This window comes from Pongo pygmaeus, chromosome 8, assembly GCF_028885625.2.
Source record: "Pongo pygmaeus isolate AG05252 chromosome 8, NHGRI_mPonPyg2-v2.0_pri, whole genome shotgun sequence".
Classification (NCBI taxonomy): domain Eukaryota; kingdom Metazoa; phylum Chordata; class Mammalia; order Primates; family Hominidae; genus Pongo; species Pongo pygmaeus.
In genome coordinates this window covers 21,452,759-21,466,315 of record NC_072381.2, presented here as the reverse complement: position 1 = coordinate 21,466,315, position 13,557 = coordinate 21,452,759, and the positions used below count along the sequence as shown (strand labels likewise).

At 41.6% G+C, this 13,557-nt stretch overlaps 1 long non-coding RNA gene across 1 annotated transcript in view; it reads left to right on the top strand.

Annotated features, from left to right (window-relative positions):
* The window catches only part of LOC129006657 (uncharacterized), a 60,317-nt gene extending 47,000 nt beyond the window's left edge, over positions 1-13,317 (top strand). Inside the window, exon 7 of the long non-coding RNA XR_008492044.2 lies at positions 12,562-13,317. This is a non-coding gene — a long non-coding RNA (uncharacterized LOC129006657). The remainder of the gene's footprint in view (positions 1-12,561) is intronic.
* The last annotated feature ends 240 nt before the right edge of the window (positions 13,318-13,557 follow it).

Genomic DNA, 13,557 nt, shown 5'->3' with positions numbered 1-13,557 from the left:
TAATATATAATATATTATGTTCTATATATAATATATAATATATTATGTTCTATATATAATATATAATATATTATGTTCTATATATAATATATAATATATTATGTTCTATATATAATATATAATATATTATGTTCTATATATAATATATAATATATTATGTTCTATATATAATATATAATATATTATGTTCTATATATAATATATAATATATTATGTTCTATATATAATATATAATATATTATGTTCTATATATAATATATAATATATTATGTTCTATATATAATATATAATATATTATGTTCTATATATAATATATAATATATTATGTTCTATATAATATATAATATATTATGTTCTATATAATATATAATATATTATGTTCTATATAATATATAATATATTATGTTCTATATAATATATAATATATTATGTTCTATATAATATATAATATATTATGTTCTATATAATATATAATATATTATGTTCTATATAATATATAATATATTATGTTCTATATAAAATATAATATATTATATAGAATATAATATATTATATATTATATACAATATAATATATTATATTTTATATAGAATATAATATATTATATATTATAAAATATATATAATATATTATATATTATAAAATATATATAAAATATACATAATATATTATATATTTATATATAATATATTATATTTATATATATTATATGTAATTATAATATATTATATATTTATATATAATATATATTTAGATAATATATTATATATTTATATATAATATATATTTAGATAATATATATATTATATATTATATAATATATATTTAGATAATATATATATTATATATTATATAATATATATTTAGATAATATATATATTATATATTATATAATATATATTTAGATAATATATATATTATATATTATATAATATATATTTAGATAATATATATATTATATATTATATAATATATATTTAGATAATATATATATTATATATTATATAATATATATTTAGATAATATATATTATATCATATATTATATAATATATTCTCTAATATATAATATAATATATATAATATATTATATAATATTTATTTAGATAATATATAATATGTTATATAATATATTATATAGTATATATACTATATAATATGTTATATAATATATTATATATGTATATATACTATATAATATATGTACAATAATATAATATATATAATATATTATATAATATATGTATAATATATAATATTTTATATATTATGTATATTATATATTTATATATAATACATTATATAATATTTTATATATATTATATATTATATATAAATATATAATATATAAATATATAAATTTATATAATATATATTTATATAAATTTATATAAATATATATTTATATAAATTTATATAAACATATAAATTTATATAATATATATTTAAATATATAAAAATATTTATAAATATTTATATATATACATTATATATAATACATATAAATATACATTATATATAAATATATATTTAAATATATATATTTATATAATATATATATTATATAAATATATATTATAATATATTATATTTATAATATATATAATAAATATAATATATTATATATATAAATATAACATATTTATATATATATAAAACTGCACCTGGCTGTTTTGTTTTTTGAGACACAGTCTCACTCTGTCACCCAAACGAGTGCAGGGTCATGATCACAGCTCACTGCAGCCTCAACTTCCCGGGCTCAATCTAGTCTCCCATCTCAGACCTCAAAGAGCTGGGACCACAGGTGCACACCACCACGCCTGGCTAATTTTTAAATTTTCTATGGAGAGAGGGTTTCACCACATTGCCCAGGCTGGTCTCAAACTCCTGACCTCAAGCGATCTGCCTGCCTCGGCCTCCCAAAGTGTTGGCATTACAGGCACGAACTACCACATCCGGCCACAATACTTTTTATATTATAGATTTTATCAAAAAATATTACTTCAGCCTGTAATCCCAGCACTTTGGGAGGCCAAGGCAGATGGATCACGAGGTCAGGAGATCGAGACCCTACTGGCTAACGTGGTGAAACCCTAGCTCTCCTAAAAATACAAAAAAATTAGCTGGGCGCGGTGGCGGGTGCCTGTAGTCCCAGCTACTCGGGAGGCTGAGGCAGGAGAATGGGGTGAACCCGGGAGGCGGAGGTTGCAGTGAGCCGAGGTCGCGCCACTGCACTCCAGCCTGGGCGACAGAGCGAGACTCCGTCTCAAAAAACAAACAAATAAACAAACAAAAAAACAAAAAAAGTACTGTGCTAAGTATTGAAAGGTCCCAAGATAAAAAACACATCAACTTCCTGTTATCCAGAAACTTAAAAATAGCAATTCCCATGTTAGTTTTAAACCTGTAGAATTAAAGTGTCAATGCATATTTGTGATGTATATTTTACACTTATTAAACTAATTATGCACAAGTTGCAAGCTCCTGTACTCCCAGGAACTGGCAGCTATTTTGTTTTTTGCTTTTCGTTTTGTTTGTTTGTTTGTTTGAGATGGAAGACGGAATCTTACTGTGTTGCCCAGGCTTGTCTTGAACTCCTAGGCTGAAATGATCCTTCCACCTCAGCTTCTTAGTAGCTGGGATTGCAGGCACACATCACTGTACCTCGCTCCTGGCAGTTATTTTGTTTCTAGAAATTCAGAGAATAAGAATAAACAAAAATTACAGCTCTTTGGGAAGCCGACAGGGGCGGATCACCTGAGGTCAGGAGTTTGAGACCAGCCTGGTCAACATGGTGAAACCCCATCTCTACTAAAAATAAAAAAAAAAAAAAATTAGCCAGTCATGGTGGTGGGCACCTGTAATCCCAGCTATTCAGGAGGCTGAGGCAGGAGAATCGCTTGAACCTGGGAGGCAGAGGTTGCAGTGAGTATTGATCGTGCCACTGTACTCCAGCCTGGGGAACAGAGTGAGACTTCATCTCAAAAAAGAAAAAACAAAAAAAAGAATGAACAAAAATTAAATTTATGTTTTTCCATTTCAGCTAAGCCTCAAACTTGTACTATCTTCACAAATGGGCTCAAAGACTCTGGATTTTCTAAGGTTTTTTGAATTTTCTTATATTCAGATCTTAATAACCCTGTTTGACCTGGATATTTTTATTTTTATATATATATTTATTTATAGAGATAGGGTCTTGCTCTGTTGCCCAGGCTAGAGTGCAGTGGCATGATTATGGCTCACTGCAGCCTCAACCTCCTGGGCTCAAGTAATCTTCCTGCCTCAGCCTACCAAAGTGCTGAGATTGCAGGTGTGAGCCACCGTGCCTAGCTGACCTGGATATTTGAATTTATACTGGTTCTATTTTTTTTTTTTTGAGATGGAATTTCGCTCTTGTTGCCCAGGCTGGAGTGCAATGGCGTGATCTCGGCTCACCACAACCTCCACCTCCCAGGTTCAAGAGCTTCTTCTGCCTCAGCCTTCCGAGTAGCTGGGATTACAGGCATGCACCACCATGCCCAGCTAGTTTTATTTGTATTTTTAGTAGAGACGGGGTTTCTCCATGTTGGTCAGGCTGGTCTCAAACTCCAGATCTCAGGTAATCCGCCCACCTCGGCCTCCCAAAGTGCTGGGATTACAGGCGTGAGACACCACACCCGGCCTATAGTTCTGTCTTTTAGGCTGATTTCTCAATCTACAGAAATGATAATTGTTGGGGAAAGATTATTTTCTATCAAAGACTTGGATAACTCATTCAGGCTATGCCAAATTTGCCTTTGGATAAGTTCCTATTCAAAGCTGAAGTTTTTTTCTCATTTGGTATGAACAGTTTCTCAGTTATTAAAAACACAGCTTTTTGTCTGAATGATCAAAAAAATGATCAGGTGAATAAGTCAATACAATCATTAGAATACAAAATGTTTGCCTTTGGGGATATTTGTAATCACGCAGGTCAGATTTGCACCTAAATGCACATGTAAAACATAATAATGAAACAGTTTTTCCTGTCTCAACAGGCAGTATATTACATCCTTCTGGAAACTAGGAATCTCACAGTGTAGTCCTTAACTAGGGTATTCTCTTAATGGGCTTAATATAGCCAGGAATGGGGCGCAGTGACTCACTCCTGTAATCCCAGCACTTTGGGAGGCCGAGGTGCGTGGATCACCTGAGGTCAGGAGTTTGAGACCAGCCTGGCCAACATGGTGAAACCCCGTCTCTACTAAAAATACAAAAGTTAGCAGGGCATGGTGGCAGGTGCCTGTAATCTTAGCTACTCTGGAGGCTGAGACAGGAGAATTGCTGGAACCCGGGAGGCAGAGGCTGCAGTGAGCTGAGATCGCGCCATTGCACTCTCGCCTGGCCAACAACAGCGAGACTCAGTCTGAAAAAAAAAAAAAAAAGAAAAGAAAAAAAGAAAAGCGTGCTGGGATTGTTCACACCTGTAATCCCAGGATTTTGAGGCTGAGATGGGAGGATCCAGAAGTTCGAGGCCAGCCAGGACAACATAGTGAGACCCCGTCTCTAAAAATTTTAAAAATTAGCTGGGCTATGAACGTGTACTACAATCCAGTCTGGATGACACTGCATGCCTTTGTGGGGGGTATGTTTTGAGTAAGCAAGGCAAAATTTTATAAATTTTCACTTTTATGTTCAACCTCTGGGGCTACTTACCTACCGCTCTGCCAAGCGATAATTAAGGGTAGTTATGTTCAATGTTAAGCAACTAAATCTGCTTTGTTTTTAGCATTTACTGATAATACAACTTCAGTATTCTAAGATATTGGCAGCTCTGCTAGGCTTGGTTGTTACTGAGCAATTACTGCCTAGACTCTCAAGGAATCCCTACAGGCTGGGGAAAGGAAGCTTGATATCACTTGCCTAGATGTGGTTGTGATTTCAAATGACTACTTACTCATGATTTTAGAGAATAAATTCCTGTTAGTCTGAGTGACATTTGGTGATGATGATAGTGTTTATGGAACTTACTTTCATAAGTTATATTTTCGGTCTATTATTTTCTAGTAACTAGTCTTTAATTCATTCATGGAGATGCAATAGTTCAAATGTTGTTATTCATCTCTGTACCTAGTGCTGAAGCTGATGATTATATAATCCTCCTAAACATTTACTTGTGCAGGAGAAGATCATTGGTGATATGCTACCAATGGCTTTGTGTTCTTTAAATAACTTATAAAGCACTAGCAAGTCATAAAATTTCTGGATTATCTTTAAAGTATATGTAGCATTGTTTTAGGATGTAAAATCATGTGTGTGTCACATTTCAATTCTTTTTTATTTTTTTTGAGACAAGGTCTTGCTCTGTCACTCAGACTGGAGTGCAGTGGTGCGATCATAGCTCACTGCAGCCTCAACCTCCCAGGCTCAGCGATCCCACTCCAGCCTCCTGAGTAGCTGGTACTATAGGCACACACCACCATACCTGGCTAATTTTGCTTTTTATTTTTTAGATAGAGTCTTGCTTTGCTGCCCAGGCTGGAGTGCAGTGGCACGATCTCAGCTCACTACAACCTCCGCCTTCCAGTTCAAGCAATTCTCCTGTCTCAGCCTTCCGAGTAGCTGGGACTATAGGTGCCCGCCACCACGCCTGGCTAATTTTTGCATTTTTAGTAGAGATGGGGTTTCACCATGTTGGCCAGGCTGGTCTTGAACTCCTGGCCTCAAGTGATCTGCCTGCCTCAGCCTCCCAAAGTACTGGGATTACACCATGCCTGGCCTCTTTTTTATTTTTTGTAGAGACATGGTTTCACTATGCTGCTTAGGCTGGTCTTGAATTCCTGGCCTCAAGCAATTTTCCTGCCTTGGCCTCCCAAAGTGTTTGGTCTCCCCAGATTTAGAATGAGTGAGGAAGAGTGGGCTTTAAGATCTTTTGCCTTGCTAGAAAAGGACGTGGTTAGGAGCCACTGCTTTAAATTAAGATTTCCAGGAACTGATTTTTTTTTTTTTTAAGGTGGAGTCTCATTCTGTCTCCCAGGCTGGAGTGCAATGGTGTGATCTCGGCTCACTGCAACCTCTGCCCCCTGGGTTCAAGCAATTCTCCTGCCTCAGCCTCCTGGGTAGCTGGGATTACAGGTGAGCGCCACCACGCCTGGCTAATTTTGTATTTTTAGTAAAGATGGGTTTTCACCATGTTGACCAGGCTGGTCTCAAACTCCTGACCTCAGGTGATCGGCCCGCCTCAGCCTCCCAGGGTGCTGGGATTACAGAATTTTTGAACACACTTTTATCATGAAAGATTTTTTGATAAATCAGTGAATCTCAGGCCTGGCTGCACATTATCATGTCTTGGAAAGTATTTTTACTTTTATTTTTATTTTTTTTGAGATGGAGTTTTGCTCTTGTTGCCCAGGCTGGAGAACAATGGCACGATCTTAGCTCACTGCAACCTCCGCCTCCCAGTTCAAGCAATTCTCCTGCCTCAGCCTCCCAAGTAGTTGAGATTACAGGTGTGTACCACCACGCCTGGCTAGTTTTGTATTTTTAGTAGAGACAGGGTTTCACCATGTTGGTCAGGCTGGTCTTGAACTCCTGACTTCAAGTGATCCGCCCACCTCAGCCTCCCAAACTGCTGGGATTACAGGGTTGAGCCACCATGCCCTGACAGAAGTATTTTTACTTTATTTTTATTTTTTTTGAGACGGAGTCTCGCTCTGTCACCCAGGCTGGAGTGCAGTGACGCAATCTTGGCTCGTTGCAACCTCTGCCTCCCGGGTTCAAGCAATTTTCCTGCCTCAGCCTCCCAAGTAGCTGAGTCTACAGGCACGTGCCACCATGCCCAGCTAATTTTTGTATTTTTAGTAGAGATGAGGTTTCGCCATTTGATCAGGCTGGTCTCAAACTCCTGACTTCAGGTGATCCGCTTACCTCAGCCTCCCAAAGTGCTGGGATTACAGGCATGAGCCACCGTGCCCAGCCAGAGTATTTTTAAAATATGGATACAGAACCCGACTTTAGACCAATTGAACTGAAATATCTGAAGGTGATGCCCAGACCATTTGTTTTTTTTTGTTTTTTTTTTTGAGATGGAGTCTCACTCTGTCACCCAGCCTGGAGTGCAGTGGCGTGATCTCAGCTCACTGCAAGCTCCGCGTCCCAGGTTCATGCCATTCTCCTGCCTCAGCCTCCCGAGTAGCTGGGACTACAGGCGCCCGCCACCACGCCCGGCTAATTTTTTGTATTTTAGTAGAGTCGGGGTTTCACTGTGTTAGCAAGGATGGTCTCGATCTCCTGACCTCGTAATCTGCCTGCCTCGGCCTCCCAAAGTGCTGGGATTACAGGCGTGAGCCACCGCACCCGGCCCCAGACCATAGGGTTTTATAAAGCATCCCAGGCAATTATGAGGCACAGTAAGTGCTTAGAACTTTTATAAAGGAACATTCTCTAATCATTACATCCATAAAGGAAGTGGCAACTGCTATTTGTATCAAGGAACACTCATCTTATAGGGATGAAAACATTAAAAGAGCGTTGTGTCAGGAGGAATCATTGGTTAAAAGGGCAACTGATTGCACGGCAGTAATAGTAAATAAAGAAAACAGTGAGTCCTTTACACATGAAATCCTCTGTGTCCTTTCAAATTCCGATTCATATATTATCAAATAACACATCAGAGGTAGAATGACTGGGGGAGGGGGGATTGAGGGATGGGAGAAGGATGGATGAAGAGAACAGCAGAAAATGAAGCATGCAGAGTGTGGAATCAGGAGCTGGGGCAGTTGGGGACAACGACATTTCCAAGGGCAGATGCCCAGGGTCAGGGAGAGTAAGCAAGAGAAAACAAGTGGCGATCGGGCACTGGGGCTCATGCCTGTAACCCCAGCACTTTGGGAGGCAGAAGTGGGAGGATCCCTTGAGGCCAGGAGTTTGAGAGCAGCCTGGATAATCTAGTGAGACTCCATCTCTTACAAAAAAATAAAAAAATAAGCCAGATGTGGTGGTGGGCACCTATAGTCTCAGCTATTTAGGAGGCTGAGGTGGGAGGATTGTCGAGCCCAAGAGTTCGATGCTGCAGTGAGCTATGATTGCAACAGAGTGAGAACCCATCTCTAAAAAACCCAAAAAACAACAGGTGGGTTTGCAGCCAGCTAGGGAGGATAGTGCCAGAGGAAACTGGCAGCGAGCCAGAGATGAGGGCTAGCAGTGTGGTTAGAGGCTGCGTGGAAGGATTCAGGAGCAGAAGAGTAGGCAAGAAAAGCCACGGCCCTCATCCTGAAGGAACTGGAGTCAAGGGCAGTTGTCAGAACAATGCCTTGGCCTCAGAAAGAGATGGAGACTCAGCTTCCCAGACCGGAGCTTGAACATAAGGACTTAATCCCATGGTATCAGTCCTCTCCTTTGGAGACAGCCAGGGCCAGAGTGAACTGAACGGCAAAACGGAGAAAGCTAAACCCAGAAATCCCTAAATATCCTCTCGCCCGGAACATGCCTGGGCCCAGAGCCTGCAGGTGCAGTAGAAGGAGATTCGCTTTCCGGCTTTTGTCGGGGCACCACCCTGGAGAGCACGGATGCAACAAAGACAGCCTCCACCCAGGGGCCGACACTCACACAGCCTTCTCTTCCTGCATATCCATTTGCAAGTCCAGTTTTCCACCATGATGCACAGCTCTTGAGATGAAGAAACGTGGCACACACATGTCTGCTGACCTTCTCTGAGATCGAGGAGGTTCTAGGATTTGTTGGCTTGAAGATATAAGTGTTTGCACCTGACTTTCATCCTGTAACTCATAACCAAGGAAAAGTCAAACTCCCATCATCAGGGAGTGAGTTACTCAGAGGAGATGCTGGCTTTAGAATGTCCACTCCTGTGAGACCCAGAGAAGCACTGGCTTAAATTCACCCTGGATGTGAAAGAAAAAGCTCAGTGATGCTGAGAGTCAATTGGTGTAACTTGATGAGCCGAAATCCCCCGCAATGTGGAAAACAGAGTCGTAGAAAGATGAGAGGGAAGGTGAGTCAGTCAGCCTAGTGGGGCTGTTATTCCTAAGCTGGGTTGTATGTCAGAATCACTCACAGCATTCTTAAAAACACAGATTCTGAGGCCTAGCCTGTGAGACTCTGATGCAGCTGATAGATTTGGGCCAGGACACAGTGGATCTACTTTTAAAAAGCTCCTGGTTGGGCTGGGAGTGGTGGCTCATGCCTGTAATCCCAGTACTTTGGGAGGTGGAGGTGGGTGGATCATCTGAGGTCACGAGTTCGAGACCAGCCTGGCCCAAATAGTGAAACATCATCTCTATTATAAATACAAAAACTAGCTGGACGTCGTGGTGGGTGTCTGTAATCCTAGCTACTCGGGATGCTGAGGCAGGAGAATCGCTTGAACCTGGGAGGTGGAGGTTGCAGTGAGCCGAGATCGCACCATTGCACTCTAGCCTGGGGACAGAGTGAGACTCCATCTCAGAAAAAAGAAAAAAAAAAAAAAGGCCGGGCGCAGTGGCTCACGACTGTAATTCCAGCACTTTGGGAGGCTGAGGCGGGTGGATCACCTGAGGTCAGGAGTTCAAGACCAGCCTGGCCAACATGCTGAAACCCCGTCTCTAATATAAATATAAAAAAATTAGCCAGGTGTGGTGGTGGGCACCTGTAATCGCAGCTACTCAGGAGGCTGAGGCAGAATTGCTCGAACCCAGGAGATGGAGGTTGCAGTGTGCCGACATGGTCCCACTGCACTCCAGCCTGGGCAACAGAGTGAGATTCCGTCTCAAAGAAAAAAAAAAAAGCCCCTGGTTGAAAACAGTGTGGAGATTATAAAAATAGAACCACCATACACTTCAGCAACCTTGCTACTGGGTATCTACCCCTGCAAAAAAAGAAATCATTATGTATATAAAAAAATACCTGCGCTCATATGTTTATTGCAGCACTATTCACAATAGTGGAGTCATGGAATCAACCTAAGTGACCATCAACGGAGGGCTGGCTAAAGAAAATGCACTCTAAATACACAACAGAGGCCGGGCGCCTGAAAATGCACTCTAAATACACAACAGTGGCTCACGCCTGTAATCCCAGCAGTTTGGGAGGCTGAGGCGGGTGGATCACGAGGTCAGGAGATCAAGACCATCCTGGTTAACACGGTGAAACCCCATCTCTACTAAAAATACAAAAAAAATTAGCCGGGCATGGTGGCGGGCACATGTAGTCCCAACTACTTGGGAGGCTGAGGCAGGACAATGGCATGAACCCGGGAGGCAGAGCTTGCAGTGAGCCAAGATCGTGCCACTACACTCCAGGATGGGCGACAGAGTGAGACTCCGTCTCTAACAAACAAACAAAAAAATACACAACAGAATACTATTCAGGCATAAAAAAGAATAAAACAATGTCTTTTGCAGCAACATGGATGGAACTGGAGTCCATTATCTTAAGTGAAACAACTCAGAAACAGAAAGACATCGCATGTTCTCACTTATAAGTGAGAACTGAATAATATGGACCCAGGGACATAGAATGCAAAATGATAGACGCTGGAGACTTGGAGGTGTAAGAAGGTGGGAGGGGGTGGATGATGGGAGGTTGCTTGGTGGATATAAAGTGTGTTCTAGTGATGGATTCATCGAAGGCCTGGCTTTACCACAATGCGGTATATCAATGTAGCAAAATTGTACATGTACCCCATGAATAACAAATTCGATATAAACAATTAAATATGAAACAAACAAAAATAAAAAACCGAAAAGCTCCCCAGTTCTTCTGGGGCATACACAGTAGGTTAGGGAGCTAGAAACACCATCCGTTGGTTGGTTTTGCCCTGTTTCTCTCACCCTGGGCAGCCTTAGGCAGCTCAGCCTGGCTCTGAGGGTGAAGACTTGCCACAGTCCCAGGGTGGGGTGATGACAAGGCTCCCTGAGGCCCCTGAGAGAGTCACTGTCTTGCTCCCTGCATCTTCTGCAGGGCTGGCTCTGTGTTCTCTCTGCTTGGGCAAGGCTATGTGGGTTCCCGGGGCAACCAGCAGAATCTGTCCTTGGAAGATGCGTGAAACTCTAATCTCAACTGGTTCTGTTCCAGCTGCCTGGTTCTTGGCCTCAGCTCAAGAATTCAAGGGTTAGTGGCGCTGGAGGATCCTTTCTGCTCTGCATCTGGGGATGAATGGCCATTGCCCAGCAAGGCAAGGGGAGGAGTCTAGGGGGAGGTCAGGCTCTGAGAGAGAGAGCGTGCACAAGAGAGAATGAATTAACCCATTAGTACCATTAACATTTTAGCATGGACTAATTGACCAGATGAGGTCTTTCTTTCCGGGGGTACAGATAGGTCTTTGAGAGTCACAAAGACCCTAGAAAAAGGCCTGGAACCTCCTCTGTCTGCAACAAGAGATGAGAATGGGCCAGGCGCGTTGGCTCATGTCTGTAACCCTAGCACTTCAGGAAGCCGAGGTGGGAGGATTGTTTGAGACCAGGAGTTTGAGACCAGCCTGGGTAACACAGCAAGACCCTGGCTCTAAAAAAAAAATTAGTGGGGTGTAGTGGCACAGGCCCGTAGTCCCAGCTAACTCAGGAGGCTGAGGTGGGAGGATTGCTTGAGCCTGGAGGTCAAGGCTGCAGTGAGCCATGATCATACCACTACACTCCAGCCCGGGCAAGCCCTTTCCTGCTCTAGCATTTGCTTGTGAATACTGATTGCTCTCCGACACGTGCCAGATACTCTTCTAGGCACACAGTGAGCAGGACAGATGAGGCTCAGCTCTGGTGGGGCTCACATCCTAGTGCTCACCATCGAAGCTGCCTGAGGAAGGAAGTCCTGAGGCTGGGTCACCCCAGAGCAGACCACCAGGCTCTGGATGAGAGACAAGACAAGCAACCTTTCCTTCTTGTCATTCTCAGGGCTGTCTCTGAGTCTGAGCAGCCAAAACCCATGTGGGAGCAGATGCAGGGATGGACAATGTCACTCTCCCATACCCGAGTGCAGCCACCCATGGGGAGGCAGGGGTGGGGTGGGGGGACGTTCCTGGGGGTTTCAGCCCGGTGGGTGTGGCTGTCCCTGAGTGCCCGTTCACTTCAAAGACACTGGCTCTGGGGTCATAGGAGTTAGCTGTTAGCGTCGGGCTTAATAAAGGAGGTCAAAGGTTGGAGAGATACCCAAGGCTTTAAAGGATTAAAAACAGGAAAAATATGTACGAATCAGGGGCTGGGTTTGCATTTCGTAGACGGGTAATGTTATGATAAAGGTTTGGGCTTTGGATTTGTAAACTGTTGGATTCAATAAGAAGAATCTGTCTTTGGCTTTTGTTGTACGGGAAACTGAAACAGGCTAATATTGAAGGTGTAAAGGGAACGTACAAAGGATTCAAAAGGAGGCTAGGAAACCCAGCAAGAAAGGAAAAGAAGAACCAATTAGTGTGTATATATATATGGAAACTAATTTTCATATGAGAAAGTGAGAGATTCTTACTTTAGAAACTGACAGTTACTAAGGGCCTGTGCTTAGTTATTTGCAGTTTCTCCCTGCCTCTCCCATGGAAAATTAATCAATTTCTCTTCCTTTTTCTCATTCTTCGCATGCCTTTGCTTTCACCTCTCCCCTGCCTCAATCCTGCAAATGCCAGAGTCCAAAAAACTATTATGCTGCTGGAGAGACCACAAGGACAAAAGCGGAGACTATTTGAAAAACAAAGTCATGGACTCCTACGGCTGGAGAGGACCCAGAGCCTCCCCCAACCTTCCTCTCCTCCCCTCTGCCTGCTGCCGGATCGCACCTCACCCGCCCAGGAAAACGGGCCTCTTTGCTTTTTGAAGAACTCCAGAGGAGAGCCCCTGATCTCCCTTGATAACTTATCCCAAGTCTGATATCCTCATTGGCAGAGATTATTTTCCAGCTTAAATCACTCGTGTGGAAGCCGAAGCTCATTTCCTTTTGTTCTGTCCTCGCTGGAGATGGTGAACAGCTGGTCTCCATTCTCGGAGGAATATCTCTTTAAACTTTGCAGGCCATTGTTAAGTGGCCTCTAGGCTTTCTCTTCTTCCGACTAAGAATCATAGCTTCTTTTCCCCATTCCTCATGGGTCCTATTTTCCAGCCCCTCTCACATCTTTGTTCTTTGAATGCGCTCAGGTTTTTCTAAGATATTCCCCTTTGGAAGATGTTTGAAGGAAAACAACAGAAGGGTCTTTAGATGTACTAAGTACTGGCAGTCCCTCTCACCTTACCACAAGCCTCACTGTTTCCACTGGTTGAGTGGCTTCTGGGGCCTTGCCTTCCTGGGGCCAGGCTGTGCGCGAGGACCGAGCAGCTGGTCCTGTGTTGAGCTCATTGGCTTGACCACAGGCCAGTGCTGACCCAAAGAGCAAGAGGCCCCAGCACAGCTGGGGGCTCACCTGAACTGAAAACCATGTCTGACATTTGTACAGCTCTTAAATACTTACTAAATAGAGAATCATCAGCCTAGACAACATAGTGAGACCCTATCTCTAAAAAAATAATAACTTGCGGTCCTAGCTATTTGGGAGGGTGAGGTGGGAGGATCACTTGAGCCCAGGAGCTCAAGGCTGCAGTGAGCTATGACTGAGCAACTGCACTCCAGCATGGGCAACAGAGCAAGACCC